This window comes from Symphalangus syndactylus, chromosome X (genome assembly GCF_028878055.3).
Source record: "Symphalangus syndactylus isolate Jambi chromosome X, NHGRI_mSymSyn1-v2.1_pri, whole genome shotgun sequence".
NCBI lineage: Eukaryota > Metazoa > Chordata > Mammalia > Primates > Hylobatidae > Symphalangus > Symphalangus syndactylus.
This window is the reverse complement of record NC_072447.2, coordinates 46186110-46211677: the sequence shown is the minus strand read 5'-3', so window position 1 is coordinate 46211677 and position 25568 is coordinate 46186110. Positions and strand designations below refer to the sequence as shown.

At 37.3% G+C, this 25568-nt stretch overlaps 1 protein-coding gene across 4 annotated transcripts in view; it reads left to right on the top strand.

The window, feature by feature from the left end:
* The window catches only part of DMD (dystrophin), a 2284432-nt gene that overhangs the window by 1274442 nt on the left and 984422 nt on the right, over nucleotides 1-25568 (top strand). The gene's annotated exons all lie outside the window — the stretch shown is intronic.

Below are 25568 nucleotides of genomic sequence, written 5' to 3'. Positions count from 1 at the left end.
ACTAAAGTGACTATTAAAGTAAGAAATTATTTTTTTCCATTATATTTAACTTATTTCATAGTTTAATGTTAGCGCCAATGAGCAAGACTATTGAATACAAAAACTAATTAAGTAGTGGTGATAGTACAGTATATAAGGGAGAACATTCTTCTAGAAAGGAACAATAGCAGGGAGCAATAGAAACAATGAATGAGTGTAAGGTCACTTAGTGTTAAAACAGCTAAAATATAGTACAAATAAGTTGCTTTTTAATAGTGATATTATATAATTACACCTTGATATTTTATTTGTTACAAGAATTGTCCAGGAAGCTTTCTCTAAAGACCAAAGGCGCTCTTCCCCTAAATAACTCCAAAGCCAGTCCTGTGTTTCTTTAAAAAAAAAAAAAAAAAAAAAAAGTGAAAATAACGTGATGAACATTTTTGAGGAAGTATAAAACCAAAATACTCCACTGCATAGCTGTTTCTGCAGGTATTGTCTTGATATATTACATTATTCAGCTCTGGAGTCTCCACATCCAATGTTACATTATCACTCTAAATTAAACATGTATAGATAAATGAAATAAATGAGATAGCATATGAAAATCTCATAGCCCAGCCCCTGCACTATTTATTTATTTATTTATTTATTTTTTTGAGATGGAGTCTCGCTCTTTCGCCCAGGCTGGAGTGCAGTGGCGCGATCTCGGCTCACTGCAAGCTCCGCCTCCCGGGTTAACGCCATTCTCCTGCCTCAGCCTCTCTGAGTAGCTGGGACTACAGGCGCCCGCCACCACGCCCGGCTAATTTTTTTTTGTATTTTTTAGTAGAGACGGGGTTTCACTGTGGTCTCGATCTCCTGACCTCGTGATCCGCCCGCCTCGGCCTCCCAAAGTGCTGGGATTACAAGCGTGAGCCACCGCGCCCGGCCGCCCCTGCACTATTTAAAACAGAAATACCAAAGAATTGTATTCCTCATCTGAAAGCTATTTAGTGGTGTTTCAAATAAAAATTCCATCTACTGCTGTTGCTGCTATTGTATCTTTTTCTCTGTGGTACTGAAAGAGAAAGAGACCCAGAAGGGGCCTTGTCTGAAGTGTCCCTCATTTAAGCTGTTGCTGCTTAAGCAGACGGTGAACAAGTGTATTAGGAGTTTCATAAAGGTGGAATAAACCAGCGGATTACGGTGTGGGTGAATACTTTCAGATGTTACCCAGGAGCTCTGCTTGCATGCTGGGAGTTGCCTGTGCCTCTTCTAGATTGAGGCACATTATCATGCACAATCTAATTCCAAGAAATCTTTTAAACCGCTGGAAATTGAACCCAGAACATGTCTGTAAGACAGCGTTTTCATCTTGACACCGAATCATAGCATGAGCCAGTCTGTCAGGGATGCTGCTGCTCTCCAGGCAAATTTTAAATGTTGAAATAATGAATCACGTTTTCTTGAAAATCATGCGCACCAAAGAAAAGTTAGTCATTTTATAGACGATGAATATTAACATTTTCTTAGACAATCTGATAAATTATCAGATTTTACTTTTGGCTCTTTTTAAGACAGTTATGCCTCAGAAATATTAATAAAACCCCAAGCCCTTGTACTGATCAGTATGTTCACTACTCGCTATCAGAAATTCTTGAAGTTCTTGTAATTATTGTATTATTTCCTTACTTTCATTTTCTTAATATGTGAATATTTTTAAAAATTCTAGTGTATGTCTTGTATATATTTTAACATGACTTTTAATTAATGTTTTGATAACATTTCTTCTAGTGTATGTTTTTGGTAACATGATTATTAACTGTAACTTTAAAAACCTGTGGATTAGATGTGACCATTTTAAAATGTTTTAAATTTGGAAAATCTGATGGCTTTAGGTTTAGTTCAGGCTATAGATCACCTGTGGAGATTGGAACTGCCAAAAAAATAGCTTCAGCAGCCCTTTGAGTATTCTAAATTAAGGATGTTTTCCAGAGAATTGATTTCTAAAGCTTCCATTATTTATTGATGTTGAGCTTTCAGGATTTAGCTACAATATTTACTCGACATCTAAGCCATGCTTTTTTTTTTTTTTTTTTTTTTTTTTTTTTAATTTGAGATGGAGTCTCACTCTTCACCCAGGCTGGAATGCAGTGGCACCATCTCGGCTCACTGCAAGCTCCACCTCCCGGGTTCACGCCATTCTCCTGCCTCAGCCTCCCGAGTACCTGGGACTACAGGCGCCCGCCACCACGCCTGGCTAATTTTTTGTGTTTTTAGTGGAGACGGGGTTTCACCGTGTTAGCCAGGATGGTCTCGATCTCCTGACCTCGTGATTCGCCCGCCTCGGCCTCCCAAAGTGCTGAGATTACAGGCGTGAGCCACCGCGCCCGGCCCATGCTTTTTTATGAGTCATGTTTTATATCTTTTATAATCAAACTGCTTATCACTGAAAAAAATATATGGGTTTCTATGTATCTGGAAGAATTCTCTGGTGTTTCTTAGATATGGATTTTGACATGTGGAATAAGAATTCAATTCAAGGATAACAGAGATGTTGTCCTGAAAAAAAAAATCTAAGAAAATCAGCTTTTCTTTAACATTCTGTCAAAGCTCCTGACTATTAGTTTATCAGCACCGTTTTGCCAAAGGTGTCTTCTCTTCTCTTCTTTGAAAAAATCATCTGCTGCTGCTAAGCCGCAAGTGTGTTCCCGCTGTGCCTGAGAAGATGTGTGGCATAAAAAAATGGGCATGGCCTGAGTTAAAAGCGCTACATTTAAGCCAGAGCTGGCTTATTTATTAGTTGTCTAATCATAGGAAAATGACAGAGCATGCTTTTCTCTTGCAATATCTGTTGCTGAAAATTAAACATATGAGCAGAGCTTTCAGAGAGGGTGACTGGCCTCTCAGACAGCACCTCATAGGATGGCCTGTGTTGAAGCATCTCCTTTAACCAGGGTCTGTCCCTCACCTTTGGGTTGGCTCACCTAGATTGGATTGTCCCAGCAGAAAAACAAAACAAAACAAAACAAAAAAAAAAAAACTAAAATTCAAAATCACATCCAGACCAGAATACTCTTTCATTCACATTACTTGTACTACCTTTTCAGAAACTGGATACCTGAGTGTGTGAGGGTAACTTAGAAACTTATCTCATGGTTAGAAGTTTTAGAATTAGAGAGCAATGATCACGAAATGGACTTCATGATCAGAAGCAATGGAGCAAGGAATGAGATGTCTCTGAGGAGTATTTCCCTGAGGCTGTGGACAACGCTGATGAATAATCCCCACCTTACAAGTGGGTTGTCCACTCTAGTAGCTGTAAGGTGGGAGGGTTCTTTCTTCAGAGATACATCTGGGCTCTTCACTTGCCCATTTCCCAGTTTTTCATGTAGGTAGAAGAAACACCTGTAATCGGAAGACACTCTTCCTTCAGCTTTGTTAGTGACAGGGATTTAAATATGTCTTTCACACGTTTTCCTTGGATAGTTAAATTTCACTTTTCCTGTTTGTTTTTCTCTGAAGGTGTTCTAACTCCCCTCCTAATGGACTTCTAGAGCTTTCTATTTCTATGCAATTTCTGTTGATTTGTTCAGGTAAACTTTGAAGGTAATCTGTGATTCAACTTCTTGGAGATTCTATCATGTCATCTCTTTTTATTAACTTTATGTTACTCATGATTTCTTGATGAGGACTCATTTAACATAATGTAAGTAGAAAATTATTAACTCCATAATATTTAGGACGGGTTGTTATTTCTGATAGTAGCTAGCTGTAAGATTCCACTTGTTCTTCAAATATTTGACTCAGTGATCTCTGTGTAGTTCTTGACTACTTCAGATAACTTCCTTGAAGGATAGGGATTTAATAATCTCTTAATAGGAACACTTAACGCACTGCTGGTGGGAATGTAAATTAGTTCAGTCGTTGAAAGCAGTGTGGTGATTTAACTTACAAAAGAATTACCATTTGACCCAGCAATCCCATTATTGGGCATTTACCCAAAGGAATAGAAATCATTCTACCATAAAGACATATGCATGTTGTGTATGTTCATTGCAACACTACTCACAATAGCAAAGACATGGAATCAACTTAAATGCCTATCAATGAACAGACTGAATAAAGAAAATGTGGTACATATACACCATGGAATACTATGCAGCCATTAAAAAGGATGAGATCATGTCCTTTGCAGGGACACGGATGGAGCCAGTGGCCATTATCCTTAGCAAACTTATATAGGAACAGAAAACCAAATACTGCGTGTTCTCACTTATAAGTGGAAGCTAAATTATGAGAACATATGGACACAAAGAGGGGAGTAACACACACTGGGGCCTACTGGAGGGTGGAATGCAAGTGGAGGGAGAAGATCAGGAAAAATAATTACTGGGTACTATGTTTAGTACCTGTGTGAGAAAATAACCTTTACACCAAACCCCCGCAAAATGCAGTTCACCTATATAGCAAACCTGCACGTGTACCCCTGAACCTAATTTAAAAGTTATAAAATAAACATATGTCATTTTCAGAACAATACACCGCAGAGTAGAAAGGTTACAAGAGATTGGTTCTGAGGAGGTGAGATGGGGGTAAGGACAGCACAAGAGAGTTCTGCGGGGTGATGAAGCTGTGTCTTGCCTGTGATGATGGCTACACGACTAAGCCCTTGTCAGAACTCATAGAACTTTACTTCAAATGGAGCGGATTTTACTATACATAAATTCAAATAACAAATACTTTGTCTTTAAGCAAAGGGATACCTAAATATTGCATATTGAATGGATTTCCAGAAAAACACATTTTTCTGTTCATGTTTCAGCCCAGGCCTCATCTCATCCAGGAAACCTTGTCTTGCTTGCCTTTACATACATGTGGCAATCAGTAGTTTCTTTTAGGGCTCTGGCTGAACCCTCAATGAACTTCAATCTTAGCACTTGTTGTAGCAGATTGACATGGTTTATTTATATGTGTCATTCTCTGTAGTAAAAGGAAAGGATCAAGGCCTTTCACTTTTGTAGTGATTGTGCATAGCAGTATTTGTCACATAGTAGATTATTAATTATGGAACTTCTGTTTTCATACACACACACACACACACATACACACACCCACACAGACACACACACACACACACACTTCAGAGTTCTTCTCATTTAAGTATTTGCTTTTGTCTCCAAAGACCCTCTGCCTCAAAACCAACCCGTCTGTCTCATTATTCATCAGCTTTTCTCCTATTACGCAACTGCTTAGGAAAGCCCACTTTTTTAGCTCACAATGGCTAAAATAAATATTTGTACTTTTTTTTTTTTAGTCATCGCTTCATAGAACAGCCTCTGTCCTCTGCTTATGCCATGTCTGAATATATGTTGGAGGTAAAAAGAGTTCCTGGTTGAGAGCTTCAATTTGAGAAACTATCTGAGATTACTTTCCAGGTTTCACTATGAAACCTGTCTGACCTTGAACAAATGACCTTGAACAAGTGGCTGAAATCTCTTCTATTTCGTCAACTGTAAAATGTGGGAAAACCATGTCTATCTCATGGGGTTCATGTGAAGATTAAGAAATTGCTTATTCAGTGTTTAGCACAGTGCCTGATATGCATAAAGCTCCTAGGAATATTAGCTGTTATTGTATTTCCTTAAAGAAGCCCATATCTCTATATGCCCTTTCATTATATGTTTTAGTAGCCCAATTTAACATATGGATAAAATATTTTTAAGTTAAATGATTTGCTAATGGATTGTAGAACGAGTGGCAGACACCCATATTATAGACTAAGGTCAAGTCCATAAAATATAGTACATTTCCCCACTTTCATTTCCCATTACCAAAATTCATTATTCTCCTTAGAAACTCATTATAGAATTCATGTCAGATTCATCTGTGTATTCCCAGCAGTGCCTTATATCCAGGAATAACACTGAGTCATTGTCTAGATGTAGCAGAGGTGGAATCCTCCAAAGAGAAGTCTCAGAGTGGCCAGGTTTGCCAAGTATAGGGATGCTTTGATTACTGGCCTTACTCTTTATGCTCATGAATTCCTAAGTTTTATTCCTCCTATAGTCATAAATTGGCTTTTAAGCTACAAGTTGAAGAGAGAGAAAACCTCTTCCACCTCGTTGGAATATGTCTCTTCAATCCAGTTGAGCCAATTTAGGACATGAGACTGGTCTTAGTCTAGAACCAGTCATCAGGAGAATTCCAGGTCTGATTGACTCAGACTAGGGGGTGAATATCAGGGCAAAAATTCCAACACACAACATGATGTATCAGTAAGGAGAACCTCAAAATTATTTCTTAATGTCCAGATCGTGTTCCTACTTTTATATATCTATTGTCTCACATATATCATTAAAATGATGTACCTGTGTGGGTCCTTTAATGATACTCAAGAATCTTGAATTATAGGCTAATAACTAAGTTAATAAGTTGCAGAAATTAACGTTTCTGCTAAGTTTATGTAGCGTTTTTCCACATGTACTTCAGAGGTTTGAAAAAAGACCCTGAAATAATGACTGAATAACAGCTTTACTAACTTAATTTCAAATTTTTTAATTCTTCTGGGAAATATCGTCAACATCCATTTTATTATTTTTCTCTAACAATTACACGTACATTTCTACATCAGTGGATAAGTTAAGGAGAAGAATTCCCTCATGATAATTTTTTCATGCTCAAAAATTTTGAATCAATTTTTTATTTTACATTATACTCTTTCCTAGTCATTAGAAAGGGAGTGGTGGTTAAGATAGGCAAGAATGCTTTATAAGGATACTACTCTCATTTCAATTCTTAACATCAAAAACCTTAACAGTGTGTAGACTATAAAATAAAATATCTAGGGATCAGAGCATTGTGCTGAACTTTGAAGGTTTTTTAGTCAATAATATATATGATGTGTTCACAGAATTCTTTGTCAACAAAGTACTTCTGGAGCTACAGGCCATTTAAGTTGGTTTTTGTACTTTTTTTGTTTCTTCTGAAGACTTTTTTTGTTCTATTTACCCGGAAGTCTTTCTTTTTTGGTACTGTGAATTAAAATTAGACCAATCTACTAGGCAGGAAAAAACCTTAATTAGATTGTTGACACAGACAAATAAGCATGTCAGTTAGCATCTACTGTCACATGCCTCTCCAGAGTGCTTCTAGGATGAGTGGCCTCAAGCAGCTACATCATCTTTGTACTCCAAAAGCATCAAGGAAACTTGGAGTGACAATTCATATCATGAACACATCCACAATGATGATGATTGTGCTTCTTCCCCCCCACCCAACAACAAAGGATGAATGCCAATTAATGTATTCAGTTTTTGCATCAAAGGCTGGATCACTTGTGCAATGAGGGTAATCATCCTGACCAGACAGGCCATACAATCCATATGGTATGAATTAAAGATAATATACACGAAACACCTTACTCTGGATGTGGTTCATAGCAATAGCAAAAAGATGAAAACTGTGGTATTCTAACATTTTAGAGATCTGTACTCTATTTTAAATAATTTTATTAAAGTGCATATACAATAAAAAGTGCACCTATCACAAGTATATACCTCAAAATCTAAAGACAGTCATGTAATCAGCATCCACATTAAGAAAACAAAACAGCACCCCGGTTCCTCTTTGCAATCATTAGTCTCCCAAGAGTAATCACTGATCTGATTTGTGACAGCATAGATTGGTTTTGCCCTACTATATTTTTGCTGAATTATACAATATATGCTCTTTAATGTCTGGCTTCTTAATGCATTGTATTTGTGTATCAGCCATTCTCTTGTGTGTAGTTATTAAACAATGATTTTATGGGCTGCATAATATTCCATACGGTAATTATAACAGTTTTATTGATAACTTAGCTGTTATAAATAGTGCTGCTGCAGACATATATTCTATTATATGTCTTTTGGTATAAAAATTTACACATTTCACATGGGTGTATACCCAGAAGTGAGATTGCTAGATATTGGGGCACATTGTACACATTTTGTTTTAGTAGATAAGATATTGCCAGATATCATAAGTGCATAGTTTGATAAATATAGAGATTTATGCTTTTTCTAGAGAAAAGCCATCAATATCAGTGTATGTGTATATATATATATATATATATATATATATATATGAAACAACTCAGAAGCAGAAGGATATCCCATGTTCTCACTTATAAGTGAAAGACAAATAATGTATATACATATACACATGGACATAGAGTGTGTAGTGCTAAGCATTGGAGACTCAAGTGTGGGGGTGTGCAAGGGGATCAATGGTAAATTAATGGGTACAATGTACATAATTGGGGTGACGGATACACTAAAAATCCTAAGTTCACCACTATCCAACATGCTCACGTAATAAAATTGCACTTGTACCGCTTACATTCATACAAATAAAACATTATTTAAATATAGATAAATATGTGTATATGTATGCATGCATATCTATGCATATACATATGTGTGTGTGTGTATATAACTTACACTTAAAATAAGCATGGATTCTGCAGTGAATGCTCAATTTACAAGTTTTGTCCATCCAAACTTGTGGCAAGTATCTCACCTCTCAAGTTGTTTATTTTTCTTCATAGATTTTTTGCTTTTGTCTAGGAAGGAATAATTTGGCTTGCCTTTCAGGAGTGTATAGTCAGCATGATAACCCAAACACTTAAGACACGTGCTAGCCCATGTGGATCCCTTGAGAGAAAGAAAACAGTGGTCCTTTTACTGGGCAGACAGAGCCCAGGGCCAGGTTTCGTGGCTTGAAGATTTCAGCTTCTCTGTGCCTCTCAGCTGAGTGCCTCTGGAAGCAGTTTACAACTTGTGAGGCCATACTCAAAGGCCCTGTTATTAATTCCCCGCCTTCCAAGACCCCATTTCAGAGGATCTCAGTTGCTCTCAGAGTGAATTTACTGTTTTCTGAATTCCATAATCCCAATAGCAGGTCTGTTCTCCTCATTAAATAGCTTAAGTTAGATTCAGCAGTGTACTTGGCAACTGAGCTACTAAGTATCCAATGCTTATGTGGAAAATATGTTCCCTATTGCAAACAACTGATATTCATATTCAATTTGACACCATAATCTATCTATAAAGCGGATACTACTTGTGTTTATTAAGTTTTATCCCAAATAATTATCTTAGTAATAATCCTTGAAAATAGGCCTTGGTCATTTGCATATCTGCATTTGGCATATCCTGAGTCTTCGTATGTATTAGAAAGATCACTCGTTTTGACTGGATGGTTTAATAAGAAGATGTCCCTCACTTTGGGCAGAGACATTTGAAAAAGGCACTCCAACCAGGGACCTAAGAGGTGAATGAGATGCAGCTCTGAATCAGGTCACACGGCCTTGGGATGGAAACATCTTGGTTTTCACATCCCTCACTTCTCGATGTCATATGCAGTGCACTAACAACCCCTCAACACACACACATGCACATACACAAACACACTCTCACTCTCTGTATTGTCTCTTTCCTTGACTAAGTCCTTATTAACTCGAGCTCCAAAGCTTTTTTACTTACCTAAGGTGAGTGTGCAAGAATTTGAGGTTTCAATATTAAAATTCAGAAACCTTTAAAGTTCATTTTAAATATTAGTAAAAAAAAAACTTGACAAAATACAATTATAGACAAAAAGAAAATTCAGAATATTTGGAATTTAAGGTTGAGGTTACAGCCCTATTTATGAAATATTAGAAGAAGAATGTTGGAGAGAATAAAGCAGCTTTATGAGTCTGATAGAAAGCATAACCAGATGATTATGCATATATTTGCATATGCAAAGCTTTCTAGGCAACCTGAACATTTAAACCTACAAATGTGGCTGCGATGAACAGCCACAGAAGAGCAGGTTAGAACAGAAGAGCAGGCAGAAGTGGTAAATGACATGTTACTTTTAAATGGTTGATCTCCCAAGTATTGGAACAGATTTGTGCTGTTTTCAAGGTTTCGGTTCAAAGAATCCAGTAGTGTATTGAATTGTTTTGTGGCACATCCCTGTTATTTTGCTTTGTAAGCTACCTCAATCCATGAAGTGCCTATGAGCCCCTTACACAACACTGTTGATTTTTTTTCCTTATATATGCAAAAGATTTTTGATTCAGGGCCAGGAACGGTGGCTCACACCTGTAATCCCAGCACTTTGGGAGGCCGAGGCAGGCGGATCATGAGGTGAGGTGATAGAGACCATCCTGGCTAACACAGTGAAAACCCGTCTCTGCTAAAAATACAAAAAATCAGCCAGGCATGGTGGCATGCGCTGGTAGTCCTGGCTACTCGGGAGGCTGAGGCAGGGGAATCACTTGAACCTGGTAGCCGAGATCGTGCCACTGCACTCCAGCCTGGGCGACAGAGCCAGACTCCGTCTCAAAAAAAAAAAAAAAAAAAAAAAAAGACTTTTGATTCAGGTGGCTATCAGACTCATTAAATAGAAGCCTTAGGTTAAGTTCACGGGCTGCTAGTTGGAGGCCTCCATGGACTATGTTCATAAAATAATAGAAAGGAGTTATGCAGGACTTCTTAAAATGTTATTTAAAAAGTCAGAATAGGCTTTCTGTTACTTTTCTGAGGTCAAATACATGTAGTGCTTTCTGACCATTTCATCCAGCGTGGTAGTTAGGACAATAAGAGGTGCTTAAAAAATATTAGATTGAGTAAATGAGAAAGCCCTTAGAGACACAGGAACAGAATGACCCTTGCTTTGGATCTAATGTTGACTCCCACACCTAAATCCCTTCGGAGAGCTCCTTTATTTTCTCTGCCATCAAGAGCAGGTATAAATTAAAAACACCATTAAAGGGGCCATCTAGCTCAGCTGAAGCTTTCATCGCACATGTAGGGGAGGTATGGTTGGGAGGGATCTTTTTATCCTTTAGGTCTTCAATTTACATAGGACTTTTGAATAATCAAATAGCCCCAAAGAGCTGATCTTAGGACTAGTTGTAATTGAGACTATTTTTCCATGGGGTAGAAAAATCTTGTTGCAGGAAAACTGAGAAGTAGATGTATGTTAACCTCAAAGGCTGTTTTTTACAAAGGATGTTAAAGCATCATCTTTGCTCAGAAAGGGAGCAATAAAACAAATGAGTGGAAATAATAAAAGGAAATAGTGGCCAGGTGCAGTGCCTCACACTAGTAATCCCAACACTGGGAGGCTGTGGTGTGAGGATCGCTTCAGGCTAGGAGTTCAAGACCAGCCTGAGTAAAATAGGCCTCATCTCTACAAAACAGATAGATAGATAGAGAGCCAGCTGGGCGAGGTGGTGTGCACCTGTAGCCCTGGCTACTCAGGAAGCTGAGATGGGAGAATCATTTGAGCCCATGAGGTCCAGTCTATGGTGAGCTATGCTCCCTCCTGCCACTGCACTCCAGCCTGGGTGACAGAGTGAGATCCTGTCTCGAAAACAAAAGGCATACTTTTCAGATGTAATGGAATAGAGTACTTCCAAACCTGGCTGCCTGCTGGAGTTGTATTGGAAGAGGTTGCACGACTTCAGTGGAGGTGGCCTAGATGCCTGCTCAGCAGTCATCTAGTAAAGCAACTAAGAACATGTAATATGAAACTGCAAAAAGACATAGTGTACATAAAATCACTCTGGGCTCCTCAGATGGAGTAATAAACACAACTCCTGACAGCCAAATAAAAAGAGAAATAATACAGCCCTTGACTTCCTTGGTTGCTTTGACATACTAAGTAGGTGTTACAGGTTGGGTTCTCTGGGAAACAGACTCTAAAACATTTTTATTTTTATTTATTATTATTATTATTATTATTTGAGACAGAATTTTGCTCTCGTTGCCCAGGCTGGAGTGCAATGGCACCATCTCGTCTCACTGTAATTTCTGCCTTATGGGTTCAAGTGATTCTTCTGCCTCAAACTCCCAAGTAGCTGGGATTACAGGCAAGTACTACCACGCCTGGCTAATTTTGTATTTTTAGTAGAGACGGGGTTTCATCATGTTGGTCAGGCTGGTCTCAAACACCCTACCTCAGATGATCCACCCACCTCTGCCTCCCAAAGTGCTGGGATTACAGGCGTGAGCCACTACGCCCGGCCAGACTCCAAAATAAAGTTTAATATGCAGAATACTTATCAGGGAATGCCCACTGGAACAATACATATTCAAGAGAGGGCTTAGAAGCAGGATTGGACAGAAAGAGAAGTTGAGCTGTAATGCAGGCCCGATAACAGCCTTAGTGTTAAGCAGCCTGACAGATTCAGCAGTTAAGGAGACAGTCAACCCAAACAGTTTTATAGGCATCAAAAGTATGATCAGCATGGTGTCAGTTTCCTGTGTCACTTGTCCCACAGTATGATACCAAGATTAAAGAGACCAGATGACATGCAACACAAGTAGTGTGCACTCTGTTTTATACTCTGCAGCTGTACTTTAAGGGGAGCTGAGATGGAACATTATATGTCTCACCATAACCAGAAAGGCAGATTAGAAATGTTCTATCGCCACCTCCCACAAGGTAAGGGACTTCCCTAAAGACACAGAGGTGGGTGGAATATTGCCTTGGTAGACTTCCTCTCGAGACTTCCTATCTCCGCATGTTGGAAGGATCACCGAGCATTTGTCAAGACATGGGTCAATCTGCAGTTGAACTTTGTGTATGTGGCCTACGTGGATACTTTCAATATCATTGGGCACCTCCATAGAGCTGTTTCCCAATTGACCAAACATATGGGAAGCTTCAGAACTTCAAATGACCCTTCAGAGTAGTCCTAAGAACAGTGAGCCTTACTACTCCTGCCTTAATCAGTCACTGGATGATAGCCTTCTCAGAAATAAGTCATGACCTTTTGCAAGGGGGTCTTCATGGCTGGGACAACCCCTAAAGCTGAGAGCTGAAGGCTGTCTGCCACCAGCCCTTCCACCTGCTGGGACAAGCTCTCTATTGAAGGGAAATCTGAGTAGTTCATCAGCGTTCACCACAATAGTCAAGCCGTTCATTCTTCCTTCTTATGACACCATTGAGCTTATTGTTATGTAATCCCTTTCCAGAACATTTTAGGTTGAGTTTTACAAATAATGCATCCAAATAGACAATTCAAATATTGGGAAAAAAAGCTTGCACTTACAATTGTTATAGAAATGTGCACACTTAAAGGGTTGATTTCTTCTGGGTATTTACATAATTTTATTTAAAAATCCATCCGTTTTTAATTAGCTGTTTTTAATAGGCAGTTAGCTAAGATATTATAAGCCATATATTAGGCTAATGGACATTTAACAGCTTAGTTAAGTTCTTTTAATGGAAATGCTGACAAACCTTTATCTGTAATTATAGCAACACTGTGATTACAGAAGGAGGTCCCTCTCCTTGTTGTTTGCAGCCCTAAAATTCCATGTGGCTGTAAGTAACAAAGACCATTATTAGATAAACACAAGTCATACTTGGCATTACTTGCATTACTCACCTCCTCACTTTATTTGAATCATTTTTTAAAGTTGTGAAGTGTTTTTCAAAACTCAGAATAGTGGCCATTTAATAATATGATTCCTCTTATATTATGAGATTTTAACAAATAGTTCACCAGTTTCTGGTGGCCTCTATACCCATTGGCAAGTCCTAGCCATTGTGAATTAAGTAAACAATTCTGTATGGAAATATTTTTAATCTTAAACCCTATAATTTTTATTCATCATGTCAGGTCACTTGTCAGAGGGTTTAACATTCAGAATTCAACAAAAGTTTATCAAACACCTATTACAGGACATGCAATTTTGGGCGCACTGGGATATCAGCAATTAACAATCAAGATATGATTTGTATCGACATGGATATTACATTCTCTTACAGGAGACAGAAAACAAAATAACTAGAAAAATATGCATAAAGAGACTTTAAAATAGGGTAAAATCACAGATTGTGACAGGATGACCACTTTGGTTTGGATTATCGAGGACATTTTTTTCTTTTGTTTTCCCCTCCCTCCCTCTTTCTTTCTTTTTCTTTTTCTTTCTGTCATTTGGAGTCTTGCTCTGTTGCCCAGGCTGCAGTGCAGTGGTGCAATCTCAGCTGACTGCATCCTCTGCCTCCCCATGTTCAAGCTTTTCTTGTGCCTCCACCTCCGAAATAACTGGGACTAGAGGCATGCACCACCATGCCCAGCTGATTTTTGTATTTTTAGTAGAGATGGGGTTTGACCATGTTTCCCAGGCTCGTCTCAAACTTCTGACCTCAAGTGATCCACCCGCCTCAGCCTCCCAAAGTGCTAGGATTACAGGCGTGACCCACCAGGCCCAACCAAGGACGTTTTTTTCTGAGCCATATTATTTAAACAGAGATCTGAATGACAAGAAGGGGCCAGCTCTGTGATGTAGGGGAAGAAAAATATGTTCCTTCTACCCTTCTAGGCTACCCAGCTGGAGTCCTACAAAGTTAGAGTGACAAAAGACAGATGAAGAGGAGAAAAACCCTAGAAGTTTATTAAAATATTCAGTGCACATACACCCGGTAGAAACTCAGTGATGAGTAACTCAAAGGGGTGGTTAGAATGCTGGGTTTATATAGCATCTGAACAAAGAACAGTAAACTTGTAGAGAAATGACAAAACAAAGAAAAAAGGGGTTTATGTATTTAGGGTTGCCAAACTGTAGGAAGGTAAATATATGGGAGAAACGTGGAGTATAGTTTGTTTATGCCAAGTGTGTCTTGAGATCAACTTTTCATATTCTTCATGGCCATAACAATTTCCCAGGAGAGAAGGCTTACAGCAGTTATCATTTCTCAGATGTTTCTGCTTTTAGTTAGACAAGGGAAGCACCGGGAAGGCTTCTTTTTGCTTATATTGATTCTTACTTGCCTCTAACTAAAAGTAATCTTTATGTCAAAGTGCCATATTTTGGAGTGGTATATATTGATCTCCTATAGTAACAATCAAAAGGAATAGTATTCTAGGCAGGAGTACCACTAATGCATAGCGTTTGGTGTAAAGACAAGTTAACATATTCATGGGGCAACAACAACAATAAGCCAATATGGCTAAAACATTGAGGATGAGTGAGTTGGAGAGGTAGGCAATGGCCAGCTCATATAAAGACTTGTTCGCTTTTATAAATTGTTTAGATTTTATTGTAATTATGGTGGCAAGTGATTGGAGAGTATTAGCTTCACTTTGACTGGTTTATTGAAAATGGAATATAGGGGGTGAAAGTGGAATAAAAAGACCAGTCATTAAATGAGTAGTCCCTGTGAGAGATGATAGTGGCTTGGACAAGGACGATTGTACTGGAGAGATTGAAGTGACTGATTTCAGATTTGTAGTCAACAAGGCTTAATTGGTAGGAGTAAAAAATAAATCAGTGTTAACTCTTAAATGTTTAACTTGAACAATTATGATGAGGATATTGCCATTTATTGAGATGTAGAATATTAAAGTAAGAGCAGATTTGGACAAAAAGTTTCAAGAATTTTTATTTGGACATGCTAGTTTGGGGATGTTTATTAGAGACCCTAGGAAACTGAATATAAATTTGGATTTTAGAGAAGAGCTCAGGGCTGGGAGATACACATTAAGGATCTTTCTAGACCCATGGCACTAGAGACCTCTAGGAGAACATAAATAGTCTCAAGATCAAGCCCTGAGACACTCAGATATTTAGAAGTGGAACAGAAGAGGGACATCCAATATAGAATACCCAGAATTAGGAGGGGGATCAAGAGAGTGTGGTAATATGAAAGATACAAAAAGAGTGTTGAAGGGAGGGAGTAATTAATAACCTAGCATGTTATGAGGGGCTCAGTATAATAAAAAGATAAGTGATTATTGGATTTGGTAACATATAATTTTTTGGTAATCTGGACAAGAGCAATTTCAACAGGATGATGGATATGGAAGGTGCAGAGGAGTAGGTTGAGTAAATAATATAAGGTGGGAAAATAGATACAAAGATTATAGACAACTTTTTCAAGAAGTTTTACTGTGAAGGGGCACAGCAAGCTGAGACAGTGAGGATAAATAATAGACTCAAGGATGATAACTTCAGAATAAGAAATTTCAATCTGATGGGATTTAAGTGTTAGCAAGGAAGCTTTAAGAAGTTATTTTCCCCATTAGAATGATCCGAAAAATGTTTTTGAACATTTCTCTTATATTCTATTTTATCACATTTATATAACTTTCAGAGAATTGAAAGTGGTATTAAGTTATCATGAAACTTCATGAGATTAATAAGATAACAATTATAGGATGTTTTCTTTTAGTTGAAATACACCCACTCAGCCTAATTTTTAAAACTTCTTACTGAAGTATAATATACTTCGGTAGAAAAGCATGCATAATATAAAGGTGCAGTTAGATGAATTTGCACAACAAACTGAACACGTCCCTTTAACCAGCACTTAGATTAAAAACAGAACCTTAATGATACCTCAGAGACCCCCTTCTGCCCCATTTCAGTCTCTCCATGCTACCCCCCATGGTGAAGCATTATCGTGATTTCTAATACCATAGATTATTTTTGCCAGTTTTTGAATTTTATGCAAATGGATCTATTTGACCTAATTGTAAATGTATAAAATTGACACAGTAAGGCACTCATTGACTCTTTGCCACAAGCTTAGACTTGCTTTCTCACTCTATTATCAAGCCTATAGCTTTCACACTATACCTTGTTCCTGCTCTTCCCTACTCTATTTCTTGGTAGATATTTTATATCAGTCTTAGAGTGCAGTTTGCAGAACCCCTCCATCAGAATCTCCTAGGGAGCTTGTTAATAACGCAGATTCCTAGGCCCTTCCCATGGTTTATGAATCTGAGAGTGAGGCAGACAAGACTATATACCCTCTCATGCCTCTATAATATAATAATGTCTTCCTACAATGTTCTTTGCTGCGTCTCTTATTAAAGAAATCTTATGGGCCGGGCGCGGTGGCTCACGCCTGTAATCCCAGCACCTTGGGAGGCTGAGGCGGGCGGATCACGAGGTCAGGAGATCGAGACCATCCCGGCTAACACGGTGAAACCCCGTCTCTACTAAAAATATAAAAAATTATGCGGGCGTGGTGGCGGGCGCCTGTAGTCCCAGCTACTCGGGAGGCTGAGGCAGGAAAATGGTATGAACCCGGGAGGTGGAGCTTGCAGTGAGCCGAGATCATGAACACTGCACTCCAGCCTGGGTGACAGAGTGAGACTCTGTCTCAAAAAAAAAAAAAAAAGAAAAAGAAAAAAAAAGAAGTCTTATGTTTCCTTTATGGCTAGAGCACAACATTGTCATGAAGTCATCCAAAATTTCCCACCAGAGCTAATCTCTCCTTCCCCTGTCTAGCTCTTTTAAAGCATTACCTCCATTTGCCTTGTATCATAGTTGCTTATACACCTGTCTGTCTTTCCGCTGAGGTTATAATCCTCTGGAGGGTCATGACTTTGCATTCCTTTGTGTCTCCCATAGCAGCCAGCACAGTGCCTTGCATACTGTTAGTTCTAAATAACTTCTCTCTCTCTCTCTTTTTTTTTTTTTTTTGAGACAGAGTCTCGCTCTGTCACCCAGGCTGGAGTGCAGTGCACTGGCATGGTCACGGCTCACTGCAACCTCCCTGTCGTGGGTTCAAATGATTCTCGTGCCTCTGTCTTCCAGTAGCTGGGATTATAGGTGTCTGCCACCACGCCTGGCTAATTTTTGTATCTTTAGTGGAGACGGAGTTTCGCCACGTTGCCCTGGCTGGTCTCGAACTCCTGGTCTCAAGCAATCTGCCCGATTCGGCCTCCCAAAGTGCTGAGATTACAGGTGACAGGTGTCAGCTGCTGCGCCCAGCCCTAAATAACCTTTTTTTTTTTTTTTTTTTGGTATGAAATCTGTAACACTGGAAAGATGTTATTGCCTTAGAATAATTAAGAGATTAAATGTTGAATCTCAAAAACATTCATTTTTTTCCGTGAAAACTTTACCAGGGCTCAAGGGATAGGAAAATTATGGGTACAGAATTGAGAATCTGTAGGAACTTGCAAGATAAACAACGGTTTCACAAGAAAGACCTTGTTGGAGAGTTAAATTTTCAGACAGTTGTAATACTTCACATTAAAGTTTTGTCAAAAAATAAGTATCTGCATGTTTTGTTTGCCTTCCATTGCCCTCATTTTATTTGATTGTTTCCCATAAGTAACTATAGTGAAAGCATGAAAATGTGTTTCTGTGTTTGTGTGCCTGTATGTTAATTGTGACTGTTTCTATTGCATTGTTATTGCAGAACCTAGGCACACACCCTGTAGGCTTGGGTGCTTTCTCCAACTGAAAAAAATCCTACATATGGATAAATTATTTTTATAGCCAGTGTTTAATTTTACAAGTGGTCCCCCTCCTTCTGTTTTTAGGATGGCAGAGAGAATACATATTTACTTACCATTAACACTTGCTCATGCTTAGAGCTTGAAAGAAATGAGACAGAAAAATGAAGTAACATTAACTTCTCTCTGGAACTATGTTTCTCATATTAGAGTTTTCTCTGAGGAGTTCACTTCCTCTCTCTTCAATGCTTTATTCCTCTCCAGTCGATTCAAATGTCCTCTTAAAGCAGAAGTTCCCTCTTTCTGTGACTTCAGGAGAGCATGAGAATGTAAATATAAATTTTAGGACTAAATTTTCAAAGACTTTTTCCACTCAGCTCTCTTTTCCTCTTCGGTTTTTTGTTGTTGTTGTTGTTGTTGCTGCTGCTGTTTTTCCCCTTGCGCTTCCATAATTGAGGTCTTAGGGTTCATCTGGAATCTGATTGCAATTAAAAAAAAAAAGTTTTATTTTTACCTCCTTGTATGTGCTTTCTCCTAAAGCAGGAGTCAAAAGCCTTTTTCTTTGAAGGGCTAGTTAGTAAATATTTTAGGCTTGTCGTCTTTGTCGCAATTACTCAACTATGCTGTTGTGGTATGAAAGCAGACAAATACATACCTGAACGAGCATGATTTTGTTCCTAGCAAACTTTATGCGCAGAGAAATTTGGATATCCTGTAATTTTTATGTGTTGCAAAATTTTATTATTCTTTTGATTTCTCCCCAACCATTTAATATGTAAAACCCATTCTTAGCTTGTGTGCCATACGCACAGGCAGCAAATGAGAATTGTCACACAGGCTATAGTTTCTGACTTTATGTCTTAAAGTAAATATTAATAATCTTTCTCTTTTTCCAAATAGTCCACTAATCTCCCTTTGTATTCAGCTCTTGCATAGTAAATGCAATTTCTTCATCATCCTGCTTTTTATTTTGAGAAAGTACTATATATTGTTCCCATGCACTAGGGTTCGGGGGAATTTAAAAGGATGTAGGATCTCCTTTCCATTGGTCCTAAAATTGCACTGGGGAGGCAGGTCATGTTTATGAACAGATAAATAGTATCATAATATAATAATGCATTTCTATGGCTAGCATTTCGAACTATACCTTTTGATGTCATGTGGTTTTTATATGGTTGATTTTTTTTTCTTATTTATAAAAAGTTTGAGAATTTTTCATCTCCTTATGTATTCCCTTATTTGAGGGAAAAATATTTACCTAATAGGAATTTATCTTAAAATTTTCTTTTTCTATCTTTATGGAATATAATCGAGCAACTATTTTACTAATTAATACTTTAATATCATTATGAAAATGTTCTCATATTTTTAACCTTATAAGATCAGATAATTGCTATGCCAATCTATGGCTGAAATGGATTCTTATACTTAACGCTATGCTCTTTCTTTTGAGATGTAAAAATATGTTTAAATCAGAATTTATATAGGTGTCAATTCAAAATGACATTAGTTCATTATTTTGATTAGTATAAATTTTTACAACTAATTCTATTCTGTTATCTATTAAGTCACCAAATAAAGTATATTTGTTTTAAATTTTTAACAGCTTAAATTATCCTTTGAAAACTTATGAGTCTAAAGTAAGAACAATTAACCCATTCATTTTGCAAGTGGGATAGTTGAATTTTATTTGCAATCCAGGGATTTTTGACAGTTTGAAATATACATACATACCATATATGTTTAGGAAAACATTTAAAAAGAGGGGGTTGTAAAATAATAATAGTTGTTCCATGATTTTTTAGCCATAATATTTATAATATAAAATATACATACTCTTGTTATTGGATATAGTATGTTTCTAATTTACCAGAAGGCAAGAGAATAATCCTGGAGAATTTCTCGAGGCATCTTCAAACTCTTTGATTTATTGCTCACATATAGTAATTTGCCAAATGACGCCCTAGTGAACTGAAAGAATTAATGCCCCTTCCTAAGTCACTTCCACCGAGGGACTGAAAACCTGCAGCATTTTGCCAATTAGAGGAGGAAACAATCTACATTGCAGAGTCAGGAGTACTGGATAAAGGAGCTAAGAGTGTTGCTTTTTTTCCCCTTCTTACTTTAAAAATCCCAATTCATCCCATGTCTTTCTTAAAGGCTAAGTGAAGTAGTAAGTACGTTTTTGCAACATATGAATTTAGCAGACTGGCCTCGTGTTTATTTTTGGCCAGAACCATTACACTTATTTCCAACCCTCTCATTTATTTGTTGGTTGATCATAGGCTAATTCTGAATCTTTATTGTCAAAAGAACATTAAGAGAAGCAGCCCTGCCTGCATCACAGGCTATGTCTGTCCTTTGCAAAGTAGAAAACACTAAAAAAAAGAAATTAAGAAAATACTAACAAAATGACAAAGCATTAAGATAATAAAACTAGATTTTAAAGGAAATGATAAAATAGGAAAGGATGCTGTACCTGAAGTGATTTTTTTTTTTCTCCAGGTTACCTCAGACGATCAAAAAAGAGCTAATTTCTGTTAGGTTTCTATTAAGGAATTACTAGAATATCGGGCACACCAGGAAACTTTATCAGTGGACTTGTCCTGAACCAAATTTTCTTAATGTATATATGATAATTTGTTACCACATCCCAGATTATTTTAAAGGAATTAAAATATATTTGAAACACTAACAGGGAAAATTGGGTAAGACATTGATAGCTACTACGATCTGTACTTTAAACAGCACTCAGGGAATTCATTAGTCAAGAAAGAACACAATGAATGTGGTCCCCTCTGGGTTTTGGAACCTCTTTTGTAAAGCATTTTCTTCCGCAAATAGAAGATATTATTTTTGAAAAGGTAAAATAAAAAGTCTTTGTTCACTATATAGTTTCCTCCTAAGAAATAAATTAATTTACATAAAATATTGCAATATAAATAACAATTTTAAAATCTCAAAAGAGCAGTGTTTTAAAAATAATGTAGAAACACTAAGAAATGACTTCAAATACTAAGAATGTCATTGGAGAGCAAAGAGTTTTTAATATTACATGTCACGGCACATATATCAGCACCCGACCCCTCAAGATGCAGAGTTCTTTACAAAAATCAAACAAGAAAATATGCCACCTTGTTCATAAACTATATTTAATAATAAGCAAGGCAGATAAAGTGACTTTCACAAATAATAAACAAGCCCATGGTAATATAATTCATTTACAATTAGATTTATCGCATGGAATTCTTAGATTGTGCTTTGAAATTTAAATAATTCTGATAAATGCCAACAGAATAGACAAATCAATTTCAGAGCAATTACTAACAAGTTGGATTACCTTTCTAACATTAATATTTCTCTTCATATATATCATTGAACAGAAAATGAGGATGGAAAATAAAAAGATCAGGTAATACAGTTGCTGTCTCATCTAGGGTTGTTATGATCTTCAAGATTAAGTTTTAGTTTTTTCTCCTAGCAAATGATATTCTTTTTTATTTTATTTTATTTGTTTTTTATTATTTTATTTTTCTAGAAGTTAGTGGGGTACAGGTGGTATTTGGTTACATGAGTAAGTTCTTTCTTTTTGATATTTCTGAGATTTGCTTTATTTTTTCTTTTTTTATTATACTTTAAGTTCTAGGGTACATGTGCACAACGTGCAAGTTTGTTACTTATGTATACATGTGCCATGTTGGTGTGCTGCACCCATTAACTCGTCATTTAGCATTAGGTATATCTCCTAATGCTATCCCTTCCCCCTCCCCCCACCCCACGACAGGCCCTGGTGTGTGATGTTCCCCTTCCTGTGTCCATGTGTTCTCATTGTTCAATTCCCACCTATGAGTGAGAACATGCGGTGTTTGGTTTTTTGTCGTCGCGATAGTTTGCTGAGAAAACCACAGTGAGTTACCATCTCACACCAGTTAGAATGGCGATCATTAAAAAGTCAGGAAACAACAGGTGCTGGAGAGGATGTGGAGAAATAGGATCACTTTTACACTGTTGGTGGGACTGTAAACTAGTTCAACCATTGTGGAAGTCAGTGTGGCGATTCCTCAGGGATCTAGAACTAGAATTACCATTTGACCCAGCCATCCCATTACTGCATATATACCCAGAGGATTATAAATCATGCTGCTATAAAGACACATGCACACATATGTTTATTTCGGCACTATTCACAATAGTAAAGACTTGGAACCAAGCCAAATGTCCAACAATGATAGACTGGATTGAGAAAATGTGGCACATATACACCATGGAATACTATGCAGCCATAAAAAATGAAGAGTTCATGTCCTTTGTAGGGACATGGATGAAGCTGGAAACCATCATTCTCTGCAAACTATCGCAATGAGTAAGTTCTTTAGTGGTAATTTGTGAGATCCTGGTGAACCCATCACACGAGTAGTATACACTGCACCATATATGTTGTCTTTTATCCCTTAGCACACCTTTTCTTCCCCCCAAGTCTCCAAAGTCCATTGTATCATTCTTAAGCCTTTGCATCCTCATAGCTTAGCTCCCACGTATCAGTGAGAACATTCCTGAGTTACTTCACTTTCAATGATAGTCTCCAATTGCATCCAGGTCATTGCAAATGCTGTTAATTCATTCCTTTTTGTGGCTGGGTAGTATTCATATGTATATAGACACACGTACATACATATATACATACCACAGTTTCTTTATCTACTTGTCGATTGATGGACATTTGGGATGATACTTGCACACACATGTTTATAGCAGCATAATTCACAATTGCAAGTGATATTCTCAGGAAGCAGGATGTAAGTGACAGAGACTTACTTTTTAGACTGCGCCCATTTACTTGTTCTCTGAATGTGCTCTAGGCAGCCTGAGTTTCTACTATGTCAGTGTTACGTAGATAAGAAACCCCATGGGTGGTTTCCACAGAGGCTGCAATACTATTTTTGATACCAAAAATCTGTTTGGTTTTGTGAGCCCAAGATGCCCATATGGTAAACTGAAGTGTTGATACCTCTTTATAGCCCTCTGATGAACTGCGTGGTTCACCTTCCTCAGCAGTTTGAGCGGAGTGGGGAGAGCACCTGCTTCCTAGCCATCTGATTGGCCTAAATAATCATAAATGCTATCATGAAACAGGTTCTGTTTATCTGCTCCAGATTACACCCATCATGTTCTAGAGTGCTGGTTTCATGTTTGAATCTAGATCTGCTTTCCTCCCCTGCCTGTACTCCCTGTGGCTACCTACAGTCCTGCTGCTGACAGATAATCTAAACCAATAGCACCTAATTAGCCTATTTGCTCACGTATTTTTTCCATCGTGGTATAATGTCCTCCTTGTCAATTTAGGGTGAAAATGTAGCAACACGTTGCTGATGGTTTGATTTCTGGAATGCAGGTAATGAATGTGTTTTTGCTTATCAAAGGCTTCCCATCAGATGTCAAATATAGAGGAACAGTGTTCAGGGGTCCTACATTTAAATTGGAGTGAGAAATTCATAGCGCCCCTGAACTCAGGCAAAATGCACTCTGACAAGTCAACCAGATATTCACAGATGGTCTAGAGGATTTGAAGCCTAATTTGGTGGAATAAAATTAAATGAGTGAAATTGTATGCAGTCATTAATCTATCACCATACTTAAAATGCTTCGTTGAAATTTCTTTTACTGCTTCAAATCAAAAAAGATCAAACTACGCTATAGAAAAGTACTCAAAACCCTTATATAACATAGATAAAACTTGGTTGGATACTTACAGAACTTTCTCTGCTGCTTCTAGAAAGTTATGGTGCCCACAAATCTATTGTTATTAGAATATTTTATTGTATTCAACACTCAATTCTACCACAATTATGTATATGAGAAAAATATTTTTACATATAAAATAATTATGATTACTTTTTAAAAATCTGACATTCTTCCTTTTTTCTAAAGAAACATTTAGATTTAGCTTTTATTTTATTTTTGTGTTCATACATAGAGATTGTACATATTTCTAAGATACTAGTGATATTTTGATACAAGCGTATAATGTGTGACGATCAAATCAGGGTAATTGGGATATCCACCATCTCAAACACTTATCATGTCTTCTTTTCAATGCCATCATATCAAAAGGAAGTAAATACAATTTCAAATATAAGGACAGCCATGATTTTAGATACATGCATAGGATACCACCACAAACCATAATTATGTCCCCCAAACTTTTAACATTTCAGATACTTTGTCCCAGATATTTCATGATAAGGATTGGGCTATGACTCTGTTACAGAAAGGCCAAATGACTAAAATGTATCTGAACAATATTGATCGCAAATATTCTATCCAGTTGTCAGGTCAATATGTTCCAATTTGGAATTTATAACATTGTATCTCTATTCCCAAGCCAACCAATCTCACTTACCTCACTTCCATATTATATTATGGTGGGTGATCTCAAATTATATTGAAGCTCATGGTTATTTGTCAAGTAGATATAGAGTTTAGCCTAACTTTTGAAATTTATGCTGAGGTTACCCTGCTCATTATAGAATTAAGTAGGCAGTTTCCAAGTTTAGATTTAGTAGGCAGTTTTTTTCAAATCACTTAAAAGTTATATTTTTTTAGGGCACTGAACAGGTTTAAAATCCTACCAAGATGTCATGTACACATAGACCAATGGAACAGAATAGAGAACACAGAAATAAAACTGCACACCTACAGCCAATTGTTCGTCAACAAAGTCAACAAAAAAATAAGCATTGGGAAATGGACTAAAGATTTAAATGTAAGTCTTCAAGCTATAAGAATCCTAGAATAAAATCTGGGAAATACCATTCTGGACATTGGCTTGGGAAAGAATTTTTGACTAAGTCCTTAAAAGCAATTGCAAAAAAAAAAAAAATGACAAGCAAGGACTTACTACAATAAAGAGCTTCTGCATGGCAAAATAAGTGATCAATGGAGTAAACAGTCAATCACCAAATGGGAGAAAACTTTTGCAAATTATGCATCTGACAATGGTGTAATATCCAGAATCTATACGGAACCTAAACAATTGAACAAACAAAAATCATAAAACATCATTTAAAAAATGGACAAAGACATGAACAGACATTTCTCAAAAGAAGATATATACACAGCCAATAAACATAAAAAAATACATCACGTCACTAATCATCAGAGAAATGCAAATCAAAACCACAAGGAGATACCATCTCACACCAGTCAGACTGGCTTTGTTAAAAAGTCAAAAGACGGGTTTGTTTGTTTTTTTTCTTGTAAATTTGTTTGAGTTCATTGTAGATTCTGGAAATTAGCCCTTGGGCAGATGAGTAGGTTGCAAAAATTTTCTCCCATTCTGTAGGTTGCCTGTTCACTCTGATGGTAGTGT